Consider the following 24,503-nt stretch of genomic DNA (forward strand, 5'->3'; position numbering starts at 1 on the left):
CGCTTGGGAGAGGGGTGTAATGTGAGGAATAGAACCATGCGCGTCCAGGTCCCGCCCGAAACTCCACTGCGCGGCTCTGCGGCGCTGCCTGCACACCACTTGTCATCTCCTCTTGCTCCAAAGGTGGCCATCAACGTCATCTGCCCTGTGGCAAAGCTCATAGAGCTGCAGGTTCAGGTCATTGGTGGACAAGATGCACTTATCAGTGCTATTCCATTAAGGGACTACAATTCCCATGTTTTTAGAGGCAGCAGCCATCTTGGGGTGTGGCAGGCCTATAAAGCCCAGCCACACCCAAGCATGTTTCTCACTATTTTGAAGATTACGATGCAGCCAGACCTCATGGGGGTTTCTCTGGAGAAGAGAAGAATTCCTGAATGGCAGAGTGTCAACAAACCGAAGTATTCTTGTTTCCATGGTGCATTCAAAAATGAGTAGGTCGTACTCGTAGCGGTAAGGCTGAATCCAAGTTTGAAGGAAGTCGTTACTTTCAAAAGGTAAAGCGCCCCTTAGCATAACGAGCAAAGCGTTTCAGGCTACACTGGTAAAGCGCCCCGGGCACGACATTTGAAGCGATTCAGTTCACAGGCGTAAAGCGCACTTGGCATGGTATTCAAAGCGCTTCAGTTCACAGGAGTAAAGCGCACTTGGCACGACATTCAAAGCGCTTCAGTTCACAGGAGTAAAGCGCACTTGGCACGACATTCAAAGCTTTTCAGTTCACAGAAAGTAAATCACCCTTCGCACAGCAATCAAAGCGATTCAGTTCATAGGAGTAAAGCGCACTTGGCACGACATTTAAACCGCTTCAGTTCACAGACGTAAAGCACACTTGGCATGGTATTCAAAGCGCTTCAGTTCACAGGAGTAAAGCGCACTTGGCACGACATTTAAAGCGCTTCAGTTCACAGGAAGTAAAGCGCACTTGGCATGGTACTCAAAGCGCTTCAGTTCACAGGAGTAAAGTGCACTTGGCACGGCATTCAAAGTGCTTCAGTTCACAGGAGTAAAGTGCCCTTGGCACAGCAATCAAAGCGCTTCAGTTCACAGGAGTAAAGCGCCCTTGGCACAACATTCAAAGCGCTTCAGTTCATAGGAGTTTAGCAACCTTGGCACAGCATTCAAAGCGCTTCAGTTCATAGGAGTAAAGCGCCCTTGGCACAGCATTCAAAGCGCTTCAGTTCACAGGAGTAAAACGCCCTTGGTCCAATAATCAAGGCGCTTCAGTTTACATGAGTAGAACTTTCAGGCCTAGGAGGCAAATGTGAAAACATTTCAAAGATAAGCAAATCATAGTTTCATTGTTTTTGGAAGCATAATATGCGAGAGACATATTTAAGTCTTTGATGATATGTGAGATACATATTTAAGTCTTTGCGAATTTCTAGACTGAGACCAAACATTTTATGTTTATGAATGCATAGTAGTTGCATGAATGATGTTCAGAGTGTGTCCATGGTCCAAGCTCTTGCCTTCCCAAGGTTCAGAGGTCTCAGTTCGCTCTTGTTGCATGATTCAGAAAAGGGCCACGCCCAGTTTTGTTTAATGCTCATGACATCCTGAAGTATCATGATTTTACTAATTGTTCTTGTTCCATGATTCAGAGAAGGGCCACGCTCAGTTTTGTCTAATGCTCATGACATCCTGAAGTATCATGATTCTACCAACACTTGCATTCACGGAGACGCCTTTGTTTATTCCATAAGGGTCTCAATACCTGCATCCACGGAGACGCCTTTGTCTATTCCATAAGGGTCTCAACACTTGCATCCACGGAGACGCCTTTGTTTATTCCATAAGGGTCTCAATACCTGCATCCACGGAGACGCCTTTGTCTATTCCATAAGGGTCTCAACACTTGCATCCACGGAGACGCCTTTGTTTATTCCATAAGGGTCTCAACACTTGCATCCACGGAGACTCCCTTCTCTATTCCATAAGGGTCTCAACACTTGCATCCACGGAGACACCTTTGTCTATTCCATAAGGGTCTCAACTTTTGCATCCACGGAGACGCCTTTGTCTGTTCCATAAGGGTCTCAACTCTTGCATTCACGGAGACTCCTTTGTTTATTCCATAAGGTTCGTAACACTTGATTCCACGGAGACGATTTTGTCTATTCCATAAGAGTCTCAACACTTGCATTCATGGAGACACCTTTGTCTAAGTGTATAATTGAATGTTAATGCTGTTATGAACAAGTATATATATACATGCTTAACCATTTTTCCTTTTCAGATCTCTCTCCCTGCTGTTCCCTACCCTAATTCCCTTCCCCCGACTGGCTTCACCATAACTCTGTGCTATAATAGCTTTCTGAGTTGGTGACGACGGAAGGTGGGCCTTTTGTTCGGAGGCGTGCAGATCCCCAGGACAGGACACTGTGACAGTGAGCGGCTACCTCTGTGGATAAGGTGGACTCACAGGACATGTGCTAGGGTGATGGAGGCTGACTGGAGTTCTCTGGTAGGTTGGTGGAATGTCAGACGGTGTTTGATGTGTTTGGCCCGGTGTGGTGTAGGGTCTTGGAAGCAAGGGTCATGACCTTGAAACTGCATCTCTTCTGGATGGGCAGCCAGTGTAGGCTTCTGAGGTATGGGGTTATTCTGGTGCATTTTGGGAGATCGACCATGAGTTGCTATGAGGTTCTGTATGGTTTGAAAGGGGTTCAGGAGTTTGTTTGGTGACTGCCATGTAGAGTGCATTGCAGTACTCCAGCCTGCTGGAAATGAGGGCCTGGGTTTCTGTTCTTCTGGTTTCAGTGGGGATCCATTTGAAAGTTTTTCGCAGCATGCAGAGGATGAGGAAGCATGTGGCAGCAATTGTGTTTATCTGACGTTTGAAGGTGAGTCTGTTGACGATGATGATATTGAGGTTGCGGGCACAGTGCGCAGGGGTCGGGCTGGCCTGAGGGTGGCTGGCCACCAGGTGTCATCCCAGGTGATGAGTTGTTTCTGAAAATGATTACTTCTGTCTAGTCTGTATTCATTTTTAGGCAGTTCAATCTCATCCACTCCTTCATGTTGGTCATGGTGTTGCTGAAATTGGTTTTGGGGGTGGTGTGCTCTTTGGAAAGTGATAGGATGAATTGCCTGTCATCGGTGTATGAGATGATGTTGAGTCTGTGGCTGCGTACTATGTCTGCCAAAGGTGTCAAGTAGATGTTGAAGAGGATGGGGCTGAGAGAGGATCACTGGGAACTCCACAGATGGTTTTCTCGGGTTCAGAGTTATAGGGACGCAGGTGGACTCTTTGGGTGCGGCCCGTATGGAAGGCATGGATCCATTTGAGGGTGTTGTTCTGAATCCCTATGTGGAAGAGTCTGGTGATGAGGGTGTGATGCGAGATGGTGTCGAAAGCAGCTCAGAGGATGAGGAGGATAAGGGCTGCCTTCTCTCTGCGGTTGAGGAGGGCTCTGATATCACTGTTTGCAGCAACCAGGGAAGTCTCAGTGCTGTGTTTGGCGTGGAAACCTGCACCAGTTGTTGTTTCTTCGTGTGAAAGCCTACAGTTAGGCATTTTGTGACATGGAATCTCACTGATTACCATATCAGGAAAGGGTTTTGGTGCTGGTTACCTCCTCTGGGAAATTGTGAATGTAGAAGATTTGCACCGTCATAATCCTTTTTGGGTCCACTTAGGAGAGTATTTTGCTTTGCCAACTGTAATTTTAGACTGTATAATGGATGGTTGCCTTGTTGCAATGCTTAGTTTCAGTACAGAAAAACTCAGATGGTTATGGTGCCAAGCCACTAATAACAGCTAGAGACGTGATTAATTCAAATTTCTGATGGCCATGGGTCTGATCTGCCTATTATGAAAAATTATGATAAAAGTAGTAGGACTGACATATTGATTGTGAAAAACTATGTTAAAGTTTATAGGTGTGTAGGGGTGGATTGTAATTTCTCTGTATTAAAGCCTGCAGATAGATATTTTGTTACATGTCAGACTTTACTTTTGTAGGGAAGAATGTGGTGTTGGTACCACCTCTGACAAATCCTAGTGGTTGAAAATGTGCACTGTAATAATGCTCCCTGGGGCTTTTACCAAATGTAATGGGGGGTTGCCCGACCCCTCCGCAGTACTGGGGTGCATCACCTCCTTGGGGCTAATGGCAAGTAAATGCGCCTGGCCCCCCACAGCCCTAGGTACCGCCAACTCCCTGTTGCTATTGATGTTGGAGAGGGGGCATGCGGCACCCATCGAAGAGCCACTGATGGCCCTGGGGAGGGCCACACTCCAGGGCCGGTTCCTGCTATGTCCTGAGGTACCCACCTCCGGGACATAGCTGTTCGATCTGACTTGGTGCTTTGTCAGCTGCCACCAAGTCAGAGCAAACACTCCGCTCGCAGTGAGGGAGAGATGACAAACTGCTCTCCCTTGGTGTGAGCGGAGATACAGGCAGTTAAACAGAGGAAACATTGCTCTGACAGAAAACAGCTCCCCCTCTGTGACAGCAATGTCAGCTCCCACAGGAGGTGAGGAGCCAGCGGGGGACAGTGGTGCCCTTCAGGCTACCCCCGTGGTTCCCAACATTGTCACTTGGTGCCATGGGGAGCACCCAGATCACATGGCAGGGACCCAGGGGATGGAGTCTTGGAGCCCAGATCGGCCCTGGGGAGGGGGCCAGGCATATATATATATATTTTCACTAGGGGGCCAGGCATATCTATACATATATATATATCTATATATAAATAAATATTCACTCAAAAAAACAAAGGTTACAGGGACATTATAATGAGGAAACAGAATTTAAAAAAACATAGAAATTCACTTAAAAACCAAAGGTTCCAGGGACGTTATAGTTAGGCTCACATTTTCAGCATACCAAACCATAGGAAATTCATCTGTTATAGTTAGAGTTATCTCAAGTTGCTATAACTCGTGCCCTAAGGTACTATAACTTGTGCTCTCACCATGCACTGCTAATAACCCCACATAATACATCACTCATGACACCTTTGATAATATCATTGTAACATTTTCAGTAAAATAATTTAGCAGAAAACTTTACATGGCAGGGGTGCGAGTTATAGTTACCTTAGGGCACGAGTTAAGTGTAACGTCCCTGTAACCTTTGTTTTTTTTCAGTGAATATATATATATATATCTATATATAAATATATATATATATTTAGATATCTATATATATATATATATTTATTAATGATGTGACATGTTGAGTAATTAGCTGTGCATGGTGCATGTGCAAGTTATAATTACCTTAGGGTGCGAGTTATAGTTACTTGAGTTAACAATGGCTATAACTGCTGAATTTCTATGATTTTGTGCGAGGAAATTCAGAACCTAACTATAACGTCCCTATAACCTTTTTTTTTTTCAGTAAATTTGTATGTTTTTTTTTTTTAGCACGCACAGATGTAAACATAAGCAAACGTTTGTGGCGGGGGTTGGCCGCAGGGCCCCTCCTACAGCCCGGCCCGTCGGCCAACCCTCCTTCGACCGTGTGCTGCATGAAGTTGTATGAAGGGTGTGGTTTTTTTCCCACTTTTTCTCTGGAACTGCAGTTCCACCAGTGGAACCATGGGTCCGGATCCAATAGATCGGATGACAAAAAAGCTAAATGTGCAGTTTTTTGCCCTAAGGGACCCTTCTACCTGTCCTAGGGGACAGTATCCTAGGTCCAAGGTCCAAGGTCTGTATCCTAGACCTTTATGTGTTTTTGCACTCTCCTTTTCCCACCTCGAGCCAATGCAACAAACAAAATGGTGGCTACAACTTTTCTATGAGGTTGCGACCAGCCAATCAGGGCTTTGCTTTTCCCCCGGATTCGCGGATCTGGACTCGTATCCGCAGGTCTGGATCCACAGAGGATCCGGGTCCCTATATCTACATTTTTACCTTCATTTACTTCAAAACTACTGTATAGATTTACATCAAACCACAAAAAAGCATGATGAGTGGAACAAAATGTAGCTTTGTGCCAAATTTGGTGTAATTCCATTTAGCAGTTCGGGCTGTAGGCGTGTCTAAAGGTCCTATAGTAAAATGAGTGGGAAAAATGCCTTTGGGGAACCACTTTTTTTTCTCATGCCCGCTTGCCGGATCACCCTGAAACTTTCAAGACAGAAACTGAACTTAGCAAAGTATAAGTTTATACGTTTTTAAAATTTTGTAAAGATCCGTCAAGCAGCACCAAAGTTATAGGTAAAAACAAAAAACACTCTTCCTATGAAAACTAGGTCCTAACTATAACTACCTAGCAGGGACGCCACATATATACTGTATATATATATATATATATATATATATATATACATATAAGAAAACAGAGGGCCTTTGGGCAGCTCAGTTCTGCACTGGACTGTTTGAGTGCCATCTCTGCTTTCATCCACAGTAGTGTAGTGCATGGGGTAGTGTTTCTGTCATTGACGCTCAGGCTCTGTGAATGATGCCATTTTTTGATGTACATCCACCTGAAACTTTAGTTTTCAGTTTTTCCTTTAGCAGTAACTCTTTTTATTCTTTATCTCTACTCTTTTTATTTTAAAGTTTAAGAGTCTAAAGTAGCTCTCCAGTTAGTGCTAAAGTGTTGCTTGCTTGCAGCTTATTTAATCTGAAGTGCACTTTAACCCACATGGCCTCTTCCCCAAATCGGGAGACCATTACAGAATGCATGGAATGCTGTTGTCCTTAGTGTATTACTGTTTTACCATCCCAAGATGGCCAACATATTGGTTCTGAAAGTGTTACCAATACTGGAACATTAAAACAATAATAAACTGTTTACAATACCTCTACATTTAGTTTTAATATTGCAAGTATATGCCCAACATGTTTAGGTGGCAGCATGTTTTCTTTTTTCGACTTTTATTATTTTAATTAATCTTCCATATGTTGTTGAGTCTGTGTTTTATTGTGGTTGTATTGGATTGTGAATGCAGGAATGAGTCAGTAGATAGATGTATGGATTCATAAATGTAAAGCTGAGTTATAGAGTGCATGTATGATGACTTATTGAGTGCCTTAACCCATCAATGACACAGAATGCACTTTCACTCATAAACCAAACCTGTTGGCAGTGCCAATGCTTATCCTTGAGTCTGATCACCTCCAGAAACTGGACACTCATACCTCTGATTGTTAGAGCTCGAGATAGGAAGGGTGAAGAGGGTGCCTCTTGACCATAGGAAGGCAGTATTGAGGACACAACCATCTGCTGTGCAAACACAACCATCTGCTATGGGTGATGGCACAGATTCAAGAGTTAAGCTGTCAATGATAGGAAAATGGGGTAGTGTGAGGCTGTGCAGGAGAAAAACAACAAACCGTATCATTTCTCCAGGTTTCCTCTAGAAAGAAAGTTATGTAGAGTCCCAATATTTGAGATTTGGATATGGATGCACTACATACTATGTGCTATCAGGGCACGCATATCATGGACCATTCTTGCTGCCTATGGTGCAGGAAGTGGGAGTTGCACCACAAGCATGCACATGTAATGTGGACATCCAGAACAGGAACCAATATGGTCAGTAAATGTGGCACATCTATGAAATAGCTGCGCTCATGACAGACGCACACGCTCGCTCACCTTCTTACAAGTAGGATGTGATGCATCGGCAGGAAAACAGGAGCCTTTCCTTTCACTTTCTTTCTATGTTGGAGCAGGTCTGTGTGCTTATGCTGTGACCGGATGTGAGTGGCAGTGACAGAAGTGTAACTGCGTGGCCTCAGCACCGGACAGCATGACACATGGCATTCAAGAGATGAACCCCATTATAGAGCAATTATCCTTCTGTATGTTGGGACTGCTCTGCTTCCTTTGGTATCACTACCTTCCCAGCACGAAAAGCTGGGCTCTGGGCAAAGGGAAGGATACCACGCTTTCTGCCTGGGGGATTCGGGAGGAAGGGCGTTAGGCACAGTGATTGCATCATTGCGTCTTCCTTTTAGAGCAAAAAAGTTGCTGCTGTCATGACAACAAGAATTTACACATTTAGTGCACCATCTGAGGCAGAAATACCGGCCACCCTTGCTACCTTGAGGGTGGCAGGCAGGACTGAGGGTTGTCTTGCCTCATAGACAGTCAGGTAGAAGTAAGAGAGTCAACTCAGCTGGAGTGTGGGTGAACATAATGGCCTGTGAGAGGCCTCCAGGAGGGGCAGAAGTGCAGCAACACTACTTCTGTGGTCTTTGTCCCCACTAATTTTACAAGAGTGACAGGGCAGTACCTGGCCTGCCACCAGAGCATGACGGCCATTGGGCAGTGAGTCACTGGTGAGGAGAATGCAGGAGGGCAAACTACCTCAAGGGAAAGGACCAAGAAGGGTTTAGCCCCACCAAGAAGGTAGCAGAAGGTACCACCTCCTTGAGTGAAAGGGGCCAGCAGGAGAACCTGGAGTATCGAGGGAGAAGGCAAGGTGGCTAACAATGAAGGGACAGCCAAAGGAAATATTTAGGGTCAGAGGGTCACCTCACACAGTGGAGGCCCACACAAGACTGGGTGAGCACACACCCATAGGGCACAGGGGGCTGACGCATGGACTTTAATTTCAAGTACAGAGCAGGTGAGGGGTGGACTGCTCATGCTACAACCATGGAATGTGCATAGGAGTGCAGTGGTTCCTTCAGACAAAAGAAATAATCAGGCAGCAGGATCAAGGGTCATCCTGGGTGTGGCCGTGGACACTGAGAGCCTCAAAACTATGAAAAATTGAGTGAGTACCCCATGCGTAGAGCAAAAGTGGCCAGAAGATGCTGGTGGCAAGAAGCGATTAGAGGCAGAGGAAGACCAAACACTGCTTGCATCACGATGAACACCTACAGCAAAGACAAAAATTGAGGATTGTTTCAGAATTAGAAGGGGTGATGACATTTCTGGGAAGGGGAGTGGGGACTATCGTGAGAGAAACTCAGCAGTGGTGGTTTTGGTACACTCGACAGGCAACATGGTAAATGAGGGGATGGGTCTCAGCAGGGCAATAAAACTGTGAGGGCCTGGTAGGGGAGCATATCAAGACATGGGAGGCATTGAGAGTAATGGGGAAGAGAAGATGAAGGAGGGACGACAGAGGTCTGTGAGGTAGGAGTGAAGGGAAAACTTACATCTGGGACAGAGAGGGAAGAGCAGGATTGGAGAGGATGAGTGATGGAGAGAAAGGAGAGAGGAGCTGGACAGTCAGAGAGGAAAGTGCAGGCCCAAAGTCAAGAGAGAATGGCAGCCCACAGCTACAGGTCAGGGTGACGATTAGTGAGTGATGACAGCTACCATAATGTGGGGTAGAGGGATCACAGTGGAGCAGGCAGAAATGGCCACTCTGAGTGCTGCCAAAATAGGGAGAGGAAGAAAAACCAGAGAGTGAATAGGCATGAGGGGCGGGACCTTGGCAGGAGCATTGAAGGACAATAAGGGAGACAAAAGAGAGGTGGGGAGTGAGACAGGAGGATGACATAGGGACCAACGCAGTGTGGAATGGGGGAGGAGTGATGACAATAACAGAGAGTTACAACATCCAGTGGAGGCCAAGGGGCCGGTTAGGGGGTCACACTCAAAAAAGGCAGGACATAAAGGGGAGGCTAAGGACAAAGGGAAAGCGGACAAGGATGATGTGGGGAAGGAACTTTCCTATCTTTGAGATGCATTAGGTAGTCATTTGCAATTGAGCCATAAAGAGAAAATATTGGAAAATATGGGATTAAATACCTCTTTAAATTGAGAAATGAGGTGCAAAGAGGGGTCTTAGGTAGAAGAGCTGGAATTGGCAAAATGCCTGCGTGTGATTAGTAAAGCCAGTATCAACTTTGAGGAAGACCTGGCTGAGATATGAGGAGTAATTCCGGTCATGTAGAAGGGTGAATCCTTCCATACCAAAGATAGTGAGTTATGATTACATTGCTGCCACCCACCAGGCTGTTACTAACACTGTGCGCGGCAAGTGAATTGCCACATTTTTTAGGCCGTCTCTCCCCTGGTGGAGTAGGATGAGCAGGGAGAGCGGGAGGTTTTGGCACCTGATGTAATTAAAACAAGGGAACTTGTTACAGGTATCCATGGACGTTCTGGTACAAATGTAAGAAACGTAATGGCAGACACCCTCTCTTCCACTACAGCGCAAGACAAAAAGGTCAGAAAGGGGGCATTGGGCAGGGTAGTGCTTGGAAAAAGCAAGTACACCAATTGTAGTGGAGTTTACAGCAATGGGCATGGTTGTACCCAGACCCCGAAAGAGCGAAGCACTTGGAATGAGATTTTATGAAAGATTTCAGAATACCCACCCCTGAAGAATGGGAGGTGAGTGGGCAACCTGAAATAATGTTGGGGAAAAGAACAGGTTATACAAGACAAGCTGACTAAAGGAGTGGAGGGAGATAGTATGGTGGGTCCATTTACTGCCCCTCTGATAGAGGTCTTGATCATTTTACCAATAGGGATGGTATCTAAAAGATGCAAGGAAACTACAGAATGGCATGTCACTTGTCATGGTTAAGATGGGCTATTAATTAATGACTGTATTGATCAGTGTCAGTACTCAGTAGTATAAACAGTTATAGATGAGGCGGTCAGGATGGTGTGATATCATGTGGCTGGTTGAAAATGACTACAGCCAGTATTAAATCTGTGTTTTGCTTATTGCTAGTTCATCCTGAAGACATGCCATTACTGGGGATTTAATTCTAGGGCCAAATTTACGTGGACAGAGCATTGACTATGGATTGTGTGGTTGCAGGCACAGCTTATGGGAAGTTCGGCACATTCCTTGAGTGGGCAGTGCAGGAGGTAGTGAGGTTGGTGCATGTGCTTCACTCTCTCAATGACCTTTTAATGGTGGGATCTAAGAAGAACTCCACCTCTGGCTGTCTCTTGCTCCCTCCAGTGTTGCAATTCTCACAGGTGTCATTCTGGATGGCTTCTCGTATCGCCACTCCATTGCCCTCTTACAGAGACGGTGCTCTTACAGAGACGGTGTTCAGAACTCTTCCCTACAATTCATCTTCATGATGACTTCTAGCATGAATGCAGCTTTTGTTTCGCTTTTAGAGAGGACTTTCAAGCGTTCACTAGGGGCCAAGAGTGATTTTTGAGGATGTAAAGATGCCCATCACAGCACGGAGACCTCCTGTGTGCAAAAACAGTATGGAGTAGAGGTCCTATGCACATACATGCCCACCTCCCTCACCCCGAATTCAGGAAGGAGGCTACCGATTTCAAAGCTAGTCTCCTGGCTCATGATTCCTGCATGCAGAAAACCGATTCAAAGTTTTGAAACAATGCCAAAAATAAAACATTATTGTTTGCCAGGCATGCTTCAGTCTCCCCCTCCAAGAATTACATCTGACATCAAAGGTTAACGCTCTGTCTGTCCTTCTTGGAGGAGGGTAATAGAGCATGACAGATTTCAACATTTCATTAGTGACAGAATTACATAGTGCATTCAAAAACAGAGTTTAGAACTCTGTTGTTGTTTGTCAGAGTTTAGAATTCTATTTTTGTACTATGTTAGTAAACTGCCAAAAATGAATTGCTGATTTTCACCATACATACCAACAGAGCTGATTCAGAGAGATTGCCTGTGCTTCAATAAAATTCAGTGTGTAAAATACATTCTCCCGACTAATTTCTTTAAATCACCTACTTGCCTGTTCTAAAATGTTGTCATTTATGTATGCAGGTCCCAGTTCCATACTTTTAAATATATTCCAATGTGCAAGTGTGCTGTAAGTAGACCAAAACATGTTTGGGCCTGAGACGTATATAAACGCATTCATCTATTTACATGAAGTGCAGTTATGCACAAGACAACATTTTCTAGGTATCGCGTCAAACATTTTCATTTCTATTATGGACACGGAGGCGAGGATTATGCTTTCTCTCTCTTTATTGAAAAACTCACAGCAGTCAATGAAAAAACTATAAACAGAAAAACTACATTTCCCAAGATTCTATGTAGTCCATAACATTGTCCAATCATAGATAACCCTTGTATATGAATGTCACCATCCACAAAGTCCTTCCTCTTTCTTTGTGATAGATGAAATCCAATACTACGTCCTCAACTGTAATGAACACGGAACTGCAACTTCTAGATGTTGAGTCAACAGGACACCAACTTGCAGAAGATCAGGATTGCTCCTCGTATTTCACAGATTCTTATCTCCATCTAAAATAGAGGACAAATAAAATAGTACTAAAATGGTTCTCAGACCTAGAATAACGGGTGGAAATTAAAATAAATATATACATACAATTCTTGACGTAATGTTACATCATTTCAGTCAATAACAGAAAGTATTCCATTAAATTGTTTTAATGTAAACCAAAAAAAGGGTGGGATGATCCTTGCTTCTGTGTTCTTCATAGAATTGAAAATTCTTGACGCAATAGCTAGAAAACTTTGTATTCTATGTCAGGACCGGAGGCTTCAGATTATGCTAGTTCAAAGTTGATCTACTATAACTGAAATCACATCAACAATATGTTTATGGTAAAATACTTTAAAAGAAGAGTCGGTTGACCACTCAGCCACTGCCATAATGTCCTCTAAGCGAGAACCTGTCGAAAAAGCCTTGGAAGCCATAGCTCCCCTGACCAAATGAGCCCAAAAAATTGGAGGTATGTATCCCAGCTTCTGTCATTAACCATCTAACACATCTAGCTAAAGTAGAAGATGACACTGGACCAAAAGGCCTTTGTAATGAGATGTGCAGTTGACCGTGGAAGTCTCAGCGAACTTCCTGAGTGGACTCCTCGTACACTTTCAAACATTGAACCACACACAATTTTTTATGATGTGGAAAAGCAGTGTAAGAAACACATTTAGAATCTGTATTAGTTCTTTTGGAAATGGTAAAAGACACTCCCGAAGGAGTAAATACCATACCAATCAAATCCAATGCTTTAACATTCAATACTCTCCGACAGGATATTAGACAAAGAACGATCATAGGTTTAACTGCTAGAGTTCCAGGCAATTGATATGGAGTAATTTCTCCTGAGTGGACCATCTTCCCCCTGTTGTCACTGAGCCGCAATGGGCTCCCCAGCCCCAAAGGCTGGCATCTGAATCTATCACAATCTCTGGAATGGCTGCAAATACTGCTCTGCTATTCCAAGCATCCATATGATTCAACCATCAAGAGATCTCTGCTTTGGTCTCATCGGAAAGCTGGATCTGTGCCGAATATGATAGACCCCTGCGAAGGTGTAGAATTTTCAAGCATTGAAGGGCCCGATAATGGAGAGGTCCCAGGAAGACTGCTTGAATGGAGGAGGCCAGAAGGCCGACCATGCGAGCCAACATCCTCAATGACATATTCAGAGAGGCAAGGGCTCTCCTCAACACTTTCTTGATAGAGGTCCTTTTTGAAAGAGGTAATGGAAGTTCCGTTTTAATGGAGCCTATTTGAAAACCTAAAAATTCTATATTCTGAGAAGGAGTCAATATCGACTTTTCCAAATTGATGAGGAAGCCTAAGTCTTGGAGAAGGCTGATAGTCCATGACACGTGTGTCACAAGAGTCTCTTTGGATTGGGCCATGAGCAGGATGTCGTCCAGATAAATAATCAAATGAACACCTCTCACTCTCTGAGGGATTGTACCACTGGTCATAAGAGCTTGGTAAAACCAATTAAACGGGAGGATGGCAAATTCGTAACATTGATCTATCCAGAAAAACTGGAGGAATCTTTGATGTGGCCCGAAGACCGGGAGAGTTAGATAAGCGTCTAGCCGCACAAGAAAATCTTTCTCTTGATGCCTTCCATCTTGAAGTGGCGAAATACTATCCAAGAATTGAATTATTTTAGATTGAGAACCAGATGAGATCCTCTGCCTTCCTTTTGCACCAAAAAATGGGACTGATAAACCCGAGAGGGTGTGGAATCGTCTTGACTATGGCATGTTTGCAAAGCAAAGCGGAAACTTCTAAATCTATGAAAGAACTCTCTTCTCGGGAAAAATGAAAAGTCTGAGGGAATTTGGACTGTTGAGGAGTTGCATAGAACTCTAGTCTGAACCCTTTAACAGTTTGCAAGACTCAAGGATCTGGAGAGAGACTCTCCCAGTAGCCTACTCAATGTCTTATTCTGCCCCCCAGGATTACATCCGAAAAGGGAATAATTCTCACCTGTGGTGCTGTCTAAAGTGAAGCACCTGCCTCGGTTACAGCCTTCGTAGCCACAGCCGTATCCCCTTCGTGATCTGGAGAATCCCACAGAGGTAGATCCTCTTCCTCTTTGCACAAATCCTCCGTGTCCTTAATAGAATTGAAACTTCTCGATAGCTAGAAAATTTGTCATTCTATGTCAATCAAACAATCAAAAAAATGTATATAGCGCGCTACTCACCCGTGAGGGTCTCAAGGCGCTGGTGGGGGGGGGGGGGGGGAAAGATCACTGTTCGAATAGCCATGTCTTGAGGTTTTTTTCTGAAGAGCAGGAGGTCTTGGGTCTTGCGGAGGTTGGTAGGGAGGGAGTTCCAGGCCTTGGGGGCGAGATAGGAGAAGGATCTGCCTCCTGTGGTGGTATGTTGGATGCGGGGGACTGTGGCGAGTGCGAGGTCGGCTGATCGGAGGTGGCGGGTGGGAGTGTGGAAGTTTACTCTTTCGTTGAGCTAAGTTGGGCCGGTGTTGTGGAGGGATTTGTGTGCGTGGATGAGGATTATGAAAGGGATCCTTTTGTCTATGGGGAGCCAGTGAAGGGATTTGAGGTGTGGTGAGATGTGCTCATGGCGGGGGAGGTTCATGATGAGGCGCACGGCTGTGTTCTGGATTCTCTGGAGTTTGCGCTTGAGTTTGAGTGTGGTGCCGGCGTAGAGGGCGTTACCGTAGTCTAGCCTGCTGCTGATTAGTGCGTGAGTGATGGTCTTTCTGGTCTCTATGGGAATCCATTTGAAGGTTTTTTTCAGCATGCGCAGTGTGTTGAAACAGGAGGAGGTGACGGCATTGATTTGCTGGGTCATTGAGAGGGAGGGGTCCAGGATGATGCCAAGGTTGCGTGCATGGTTTGCGGGGGTAGGTGCGGGGCCTAGGGCGGTGGGCCACCAGGAGGCATCCCAAATGGTTTTGAGGGGGCCGAAAATGATGATCTCGGTTTTGTTGGAGTTGAGCTTGAGGTGGTTAGCTGTCATCTAGGCGGAGGTGTCAAGGAGTGCAGCGTGGAGGTTGGTTTTGGCGGTAGTAGGGTTGTGGGTGAGGGAGAAGATGAGTTGGGTGTTGTCTGCGTAGGAGAAGATGGTGATTCTGTGTGGTTGGAGGATGTTGGCTAGTGGGATCATGTAAATGTTGAAGAGTGTGGGGCTGAGGGAGGATCCTTGGGGGACTCCGCAGATGATTTTGGTGGCAGTGGATTGGAAGGGTGGGAGGCAGACTTTTTGGGTTATATCGGTGAGGAAGGAGGTGAGCCAGTCTAGGGCTTTGTGTCGAATCCCAGAGTTGTGGAGGCATGTATGGAGTGTTTGGTGGCAGACAGTGTCAAAGGCTGCAAGAGGTCCAGGAGTATGAGTGCGACAGTCTCGCCCTTTTCGACCCTGGTTCTGATGTCGTCAGTGCATGCAATGAGGGTGGTTTCCGTGCTATGGTTCTTGCGGAACCCAGATTGGCAGGGGTCGAGTGTGTGGTTTTCCTCGAGGAAGTGGGATAGACGGGCATTCACTAGTTTCTCAGCAACCTTGGCAGGGAAAGGGAGGAGAGAGATGGGGCAGTAGTTGGAGAGGTTGCCTGGGTCAGCTTTGTTTTTTTTTAGTAGTGCGGTGACTTCCACGTGCTTCCAGGGGTCTGGGAAGGTGGCGGTGTCAAATGAGCTGTTGATTATGTCTCGAAGTTTGGGGGCGATGGTTGGGCTGACTTTGTTATAGATCCAATGGTGGCAGGGGTCGGAGGGTGATCCAGAGTGGATGGAATTCATTGTTTTTTCCGTTTCTTCGTCAGTGGTTGGGGCCCAGGTGGTAAGTAGGCTGGGGGGTGCTAAGGGGGTCTGTGTTGGACGGGTGGGGGGGTGTGGTGGGTGTGTGTGGCATTAAGCTGTTGTGTATGTCCAGGATTTTGCGGTGGAAGTGGTTTGAGAGGGAGTTGCAGAGAGTCTGTGTGTGCATGGGGTCTAGGTTGCTGGCTTTGGGTTTGGAGAGCTCTTTGATGACAGTAAAGAGTTATTTGCTGTTTTGGGAGTTGTTGTCTATGCGTTCCTTGTAGTGTGCTCTTTTGGTAGTGCGTATGAGTTGGTGGTGGTTGTGAGTGGGGGTTTTGAGGGTGGAGAAGTTTGTGGTGGAGGTTTCTTGTCGCCAGGCTTTCTCCGCTTTGCAGCATTTGCGCTTGGAATCTTGGAGTTTCAGCAGTGAACCATGGGGCGTTCTTGATGTTGCGGCTGGTAATGTTTTTTCTGAGGGGGCGAGTGAATCTGCGCAGGTTGTGATCCATTTTGTGAGGTTGTGTGCCGCAGTGTTGGTGTTAGGGGGGGGTTCCGTGCAAGTTGGGAGTTCAGGCGTTCTGTGGGGATCTTGTTCCACATGCAGTAGGGGGTGGTGGGTTGGTGGTGGTGTGTGGGGGGTTTGACGAAGGAGAAGTGGACGCAGTGGTGGTCGGTCCAGTGGAGTTCGGTGGTGTGGGTGTAGGTTATGTGTTGGCTCGAAGTGAAGATTTCATCAAGTGTCTGTCCTGCTGAGTGAGTGGGTGCTGTGACCAGTTGCTTGAGTCCAAGGTTGGTGAGGTTGTCTTGGAGGGAAGAGGAAGAGGTCATGGGGGTTCTCCAGGTGAAAGTTGAAATCGCCGAGGAGGATGTAGTCTGTGGAGATGAGGGCGTGCGGGCTAATGGTGTCAGCGATGGTGTCACAGAAGGGGGGGCGTGGCCCTGGGGGTCTGTATACGAGTGTACCTCTGAGGGTGGTGTTGTTGTTTATGGGGATTAGGAAGTGCATGTGTTCTGTGTTGTTGAGGGTGTCGTGGGTGTTGGTGGTGACCTTATGGTGTCTTTGTGCAGGATAGCGATGCCACCTCCTGGTTTGTTAATGCAGTCTTTGCGTTGGAGTTTGTAGCCCTCAGGGATGGCTGTAGCTATGTCGTGCTCAGATGAGTGGTTTGTCCAGGTTTCCGTGAGGAAGACGATGTCAGGTGAGTGTGATGTGATGAGGTCCCAGAGTTCTATGGCATGTTTGTGTAGGGAGCAGGTGTTAAGGAGCAAGCAGTTGAGATGGTTGTGGGGGGTGTTGTTGTTGTGTTGAGCGATAGTGTTGGTGTGGGTGCTCGTGGTGTCGCTGTGGGTCGAGGCTGGACCAGAGGCGAGGATTATGCATGTTTAAAGCTTACTTACCATCAGCAACGCCGCCTCATGAATTGGTTTAAAGTAAACCTTTTGGAAAGTGGACTCAGACGACCAATCGGCCACATTCATGATGTCTTCCAACCTACCACCTACCTGGATGCCCTTGGAGGCCATGGCACCCCTAGCAGAATGTGCCCCAAATCCTTTCCCATTGATGCCCGCTTCCATCATAATCCATTTCACTCACCTTGCTATCGATGGGGAGGTTACTGCCTTAAAGGGTTTCTTTAGAGAAATCAACAGCTGTTTCTCCCCCGGGGGGTGGTGCTCAGCCGTCATCTGCTTGTATGCCTTAAGGCATCTGACAATCTGACAACACACTGCTTGGGGACATGTTCAAGAGCTGGATAGGTTACTGACCTGGCATTACATTTGGTCCTTCAAGGTACAGTGAAAGTTATCCCCTCAGGTGAGGAAGTCAGAGCCGATATGTCGCGGGCTCTCACATCCAAAACTCTTTTACAAGATTTAAGGTAGAGCAACATAGCCAGCTTCGCTGACAACTCTTTCCTCAAAAGGTATTGGTTGTCCTGCCAAGAAGACAAATGCGTAAAACCTCATTGACGTCCCACAATTGCGAATATCTAGGTTGCAGAGGGTTTGATATCCTGATACTCTTGAGTAGTTTGCACACCCAGGGATGTTCTCCCACTTGGACATTGTTCAGCGGGGGTGCCCCGCCGAGATTGTTGATCTGAAAGAATTGATCGAACAGTAAGATAGTCCAGACTCTTCCAACCCCACCAGAAAATGTATGATATCTGTAATTTGGGCCCCCATGGGATTGAGGTGTCTCTCCACACACAAACTAACCCAGCGGCTCCAGGCAGATCTATATCTCTTACATGTGCCTAGAGCCCAAGCCTGGCAGATGAGTCTCTCAGCCACTTTTGAAAGTCTGCTGTCTTCCTAGTGGAGTCTGAAGTGCTCCACGCCAGAAGATCGAGATTGCCCTGTAGAACCATAGGATGAGGTTGGCCCAAAGGGTCCAAGAGTATCCGCGGTAAAGTCAGAAGGAGTGGGCAGCCGTAAGAGAGTTCCAGAGGAGTCGGGAACCACACTTGTGATCTCCACATTGGGGTTACCAACACCACCGCTGACTCTGACGACACACTTGAGCTAACACTCTTGGAATCAACAGGAAGCGGGGAAAGCGTAAACCTGATCCTGCTCCCAATCCTGCAAGAACGCATCCACTGCAGACGCCCCCGGATCCAGAAGCCTGCTGCAGTACCTCGGCAGTTGGGCGTTCAGTCTGGACGCAAAGAGATCCACTGAACACGGTCCCCAGCGATCCATCAGTGCCAAGAATACTCCTCTGTCTAGACGCCAATTGCTGGTATCCTCCAGAAGTCTGGAGTTGCAGTCCGCTAAAACATTCTGGGAGCCTGGAAGGTATTCCGCCATCACAGATAATTGATGTTGAACGCAGTAGTGACAGAAATCCTTTGATAGTTCTGCTAGGGCTATCGAGCGAGTGCCGCCCAGGCAATTTATGTACTGGACTGCGGGCACATTGTCCATCCTCAGAAGGACACAGCAAGAGACCCTGTCCTGCATCAGAGACCTAATCGCAAAAAATCCCGCCAAGAGCTCCAAGCAATTGATATGGAGATTGAGTTCCTGTGGGGTCCAACGTCCCTCCATCGAGATCTCCCCACATCTAGCTCCCCAGCCCTGATGGCTGGTGTTTGATTTGATTATGAGATCCGGCGAGGACCCAAAGATCGCCATGCCGTTCCAAGCCTCCATGTGGTCTAGCTACCATTGGAGTTCAGCCCTTGCCTCTTGAGAGAGGGATATCAATTCGGAATAAGTCACGCCGCGTCTGAGATGGTTCGCTTTCAGCACTGAAGTGCTCTATAGAGTAGGGGACCCAGAAAGATAGCTTGAATTGAGGACAAAATGAGTTCCACATTTCTGGCCAGCTGCCCGAAGGAAATCATGTCCCGTCTCATGACCTTCCTCAGTTCCTTCTTGATCTTGGTCACCTGCATGTTTGGAAGGCTGCGGGAAGCCGTGGTGGAATCTATGAGAAACCCAAGAAAGGTCATAGACTGTGAGGGAAGAAGGCGCACCCCCTGAGACCTGAGATGTTCCACCACTGGTTTGAGCAGCTTCATGAAACACCACAGTGCCGATGATAGTCCGAATGGGAGAGACTTGAACTTAAACACTAGTTCCCGCCAAAGAAATTGTAGAAACCTGCGATGTGGAGGAAAAATCTGGACCATCAATTAGGCTTCCTTGAGGTCCAGTCGAATCATCTAATCACCTTGCAAGAGGGGGTCCCTGAGCATGTGGATACCCTCCATCTTGAAGTGCCTGTATACCACCCATTCGTTGAAGGCCCGGAGGTTGATTACTGGATGGAACTCTTGGTCCTTCTTTTCTACTAATATTATATAGCTCAAGAAACCCTTGGGATGGAGAACTGATCTGTGTACAGCCTTCTTTATCAAAAGATCTTGAACCTCTGAGTCTATCAGCACCATGTCCGCGTCCGAGAAAGGTCTCGGAGTGATTCTTGGACTTGGGTTCCCCAGAATTCTATGTGGAACCCTACAACTGTCTGCAAGAGCCAAGCATCTGTGATTATGTGTGCCCACTTGTGTGCAAACCTCCGCAATCTCCCTCCAAGGGCCCCAGGGGAAGGAGGGATAATGCTTACCGTTAAGGCCTCCTGGGGCATTTGCTCCACCACGGGCACCTCTCCCGGGTCTGTTATTCCTTCTTCCCTGGTTGGGGAAGAAAGTGCCTTGATGGCCGTCTCGCCATACGTTGTTTCTACTGCCGTTGTTACTGGTGCCTTGTTGGTTAAAACGGCCAAAGGAGTGACTTCTGCCTCTTCCGGCCCTGCCAAAAACCTTCCCAGGGAAAATTATTATAGTGGAGGTTTGCTCTTTATTGAGTGCTGAAAACGTACCTATGAACTTGCCCAGTTCCTTAACGAATGGATCGCCAAACAGATGGCCCTGGGCGATCATCCCTGGATCTGATCCAGAAAGTTCCCACAGCTTGGGGTCTATCTTTATTAATAATGAGCGCGCCTCTCCGCGGAGATGGCACAGTTGGCCTTTCTCAGAAGGCAAACTGCCCTCTGGACCAGGCATGCCACGATGTCCGTAGGCAGAGGTCTGTCTGTGTGCTTTGCTTGCTCGGCAGCTGAATAATGTGTGTCAGGAGGCCTAACACATCCAATAATTTGTCCTTGCATGCCCTCCAGGAACGATCGATGCCCTTTTTAGGGTCCTTGGTGTACTTTGCGAAGAAGGTACACAGTTTTAGGTCGAAGTCAGGCGTTGCTGCTACTTTGCCCGCCAAAGTTGAGTGGGGCCCTCAACCTGGCGCAACCCTCCTTATCCAGGGGTTGCCTAATTTTGCTGGCTACGTAGTCAGCAACTTTCTGCTCTGGTCGCCACTCTGAGGATCGGGGATTGTATATAGCATTGGGGTCAAACATCTCCGAATTGGATGCGTCACCTTCCTCTGGGTCTAGCGTGGTCGAAGCTGGACGCCATGGTTGACCTGAGTCTTAATCCTCACCGGAGGATGTCTCCCCCTCTGTGTCACCCTCTTCCCATATGGTGACCCCTATTCAGGGTCAACTATGGGGTGAACCTCTTCACCAATCTCTCCAGGCTATACCTCCTCCAGGAAGGATGCTTGCTTTAGCGCCTGAGCACTCTTATGGAAGGCTTCAGTGAGGCGTTTGAAGCCCTCCAGGTGCTCTGCATCATGCTTGCGTGATTTCTTGGGAGCTGTCACTGTGGTAACCCTCTGGCCTGCTCCTGTCCCCCCCAAACATGCCTGTCCCCTTTGACACCTGTTCTGACAGTTTGGCCATGCTTTTCTTTAGAGGGGCCAGAGCCTTGGCGATAGCCTGTGACAGGATGGCATGTCACTTGGGTGGGGGGAGTTGGCGCTGAAAGGAGCCTTCCCTGGGGACAAGTTAGGGAAAAAATCATGGTCCTGCAGGGACAGTATTGGTACCATAGGGGACACACCGGACAGCAGCACTGACAGGAAAACACCCTAGTAATAATAAGGGCAGCGCCCCCTGCACTCCTGTCAGATTTGAAGGCCAAAGGAGTCTGCATGCGCTTAATGCAGTCTGCGCTATGGGCTCCAGCAGTGGTTAAATCGTACCGCAGTGCGGTGCTCCGCGGGGGTTGGAGAGATTAACACAGAGCCTCAGGCTCTATCCCCTTCAGCACAACTTACTAAAACAATTGAGCACCCACAGTGACTCGATCCGCTTCAGGGATGCACTCCGGGTCACAGCCACGGCACGAAAGAGCACCCTCTGGAGGACCCGACGTGTCACTGAGTGACGAATCTGCGCTTGGGGTGAATTGCCTGCCGCACGATCGTCCGGTGGCAGAAACAGTGAAAAAACAATACAGTTATTCAGGCAATAAGCACACAAAGCACTCTAACTTTTAAAATAGCTCTACGAGGCAGTAAGGGCAAAAAGTGACTTAACTGATGCTCGAGCAGTGAAGAAAGAGGAAGGACTATGGCAACAGAGGATATATATGGACAGCCAGACAGGGAGAGGAATGGATACTGGTTACCATGGAGATGTGATAAACTCTTGGGTTTTGTAGTTTTTTAGTTTAATTGTTAAACATTGAACTGGCTGTTATAATAAAGGGTGAAGAAAGATATGCATAATCCTCGCCTCGGGTCCTGACATAAAATTGTAATGATGTGTGCATATAATTAGTCCTTTCTTTATTACTAGTCAATCCAAACATGAATGTGCTATATAGAATTGATATCTTTTGACTGTGCCGTTGCACTCACTGTATTATTGTTGTTCTTTAATTTATAGCCCGTGACTGCCTTCTCCTGTGAGTTCTGAATGCCACTGCTAGGCGTCTGCACACGGAAGGCCCAGTACGAGGACACTTCTCGGTGGGCTGCTGTGCTTTAGGCACAAACTCGAAGAAAACAGAACTCATCTGTTCTTGCATCCTTCATTTCTCACCTATTCACAGCAATAAATGGGTGATTAAGAAATGCTTTACCATAAAAACAAAGCATTAATAAAAACAAATCTCGTTGATTGTCTCGCCCCTCGCCTCGTGCTCCCTTCACTCTCACGCAACACATTCTCCGCCCAGGGCAGAGCACGGCGGAGAAAGTCCTATAATAACAAGTCTATTTTCTGCCTGGCGAACTCAGTAATGACATCTGGTATACAAAAAGCAAATGGAAACACACAAGTCATTTATCTTATTTATACGAGGGCAGCTTTTCCCTAGCATTCATCTTCATGAGCCTTAGAAGTGAGAATGATCATTTCTGACAGTGACAAGGAAATCAGTTATATAACTCTAAACTCTGTTTATTGTCAAAGGGTTTGCTGCAATTTCCAGTGACAATGACCTACGAGTGAGTGCTCTATATGAACGGGTTAGCACACAACTTAACCCCGTCTTTACCCTTTCCTTGAAGAGTTACACTGCAGCACACAGAAGCATTCTGTCTCTCAGCCGCAGGACGACCTTCCGCCATTTTCGAACGTCAGCCATCCTTGAAGAAGTCTGTTGTGTTTAACACATTGCCTGTGAGTAAGTGGTGCTCGTCAAACCCTAGAAATGGACAGCGCAGAAACAATTCCAGTGTTCCCAAAGGGACCCCGAAAAAAAAATGGCCAAGGCACTTAAAAAGCTGGGATGATAGTATAGAAGAGATGGGTGGCACTGAAAAACAAACTATGGCAAAGCCAATAGGTCTTTATCTATGCAAGTGCTCTTGCATTTGTCATTGTCTTTTAGACATGTACGTCAGCATGACTGCTGTGCACCATGGCTGAATGGAAAGAAGCAGGGCACACGTCGGGGGTACACGCAAGCACACGACGTTATCCACTATTTTCACAGGGTGGAGGCTGTCCACCCTGCAATAAGTGGGCCCCACTGAAATATGCTGAACTTGTCCCTGTGTAATTTTCAGGCAACAGGACACATTCAGCAGCGCCTGCACGTTGTCTGCTTTCCTTTCGAGCAGCAGCATGAGGCGGTTTTCATATTTTAGACTCCAGCTGTGCCCATAACAAAAATTCAGACTGGGAGCTATCTGAGCCTCCCACCTAGATGCAAGTGCAAGGGAAGAGAAACAAAGGCACACAGCTTGTTGTTACCACTTCACAAGTACATCAGGGGTATGCGTTTTGGGTTGTTCAGTCCTCATATGTGTGCACTGCAAGAATGTCAGATATGCTGATCTGTTCCAGTCTTTACACAGTTAAAAAATGTGTTTTATTTCTTTTACCGTGCTACTCATCCCAATGCAGGGTGTGAAACCACTTTACATCATACATACATAAAATACATTGACAACAAACTCTATAAATGTATAAATAATGTACAAAATGTACTACGTAAGACAGTGAGGGTTACAAGGTGCAGGAGTGCTATGTATTAGAAGGATTACAATTTATGAACTGCGACTAACAAAAGGATCTCTGTGTTAAAAAAAAACTTACCTAGCTACACTAAATAAAAATCTGTCATCTACATGGTGTGCTTTGCAGGAGACACTTTAACTCTCTACGCTCCTTCGATTCAAAACTGCAACGAGATAAAACAAAAGTTTCTCCAGCAAATATGTTACCCTCCAAGGTTCTCTTACTATTATTATTGTTACCCGGGATTTACTGGGCAAAGAAAGATCTGCGCAGCAGATGCCTTAACCCCATGAGATATTTGAAAATGTAGACTTTGCAACCAATATTGCAGAATAGTTTTAGTGCTATATTTTTCCTTGTTGCCTTCTTATTTGTGGCAGAGCTTTTAAAAAATAAATATATAAATTGAGGCTTGCATTTTGTGGTGGGGTTGCGTCACTTTTTGGCACAACCCAGATGCAAAATCTAATTTGTAAAATCTCATTATTCTCTCAACCGTCCCCGTGATAGACCTTCAAAGCGTGTGTGAAGTGGTAACATTTGATGTCACTTCTTGTGACGTCAGTTCCAGTGAGGTCATGGTTTGTGATGTCACTTCCTGTGATGTCACTTGTATAATGCTCAACTTGGTTAGTCCCCCACTTCCTTTTTTACTACTTGTGCAATGGAAAGAAGTGCTCTAACATCGCCAGTGCTGAGCGCATCATAGAGCTTTTTTCATAGCACTTTTTATCGTGCTACAATGCAGCATAGGGCTATTTTTAATAACTGTGTACGGCTAAAAGACCTTGCCAAAGCCAATA

This window comes from Pleurodeles waltl, chromosome 2_2 (genome assembly GCF_031143425.1).
Source record: "Pleurodeles waltl isolate 20211129_DDA chromosome 2_2, aPleWal1.hap1.20221129, whole genome shotgun sequence".
In the NCBI taxonomy this organism is placed as follows: domain Eukaryota; kingdom Metazoa; phylum Chordata; class Amphibia; order Caudata; family Salamandridae; genus Pleurodeles; species Pleurodeles waltl.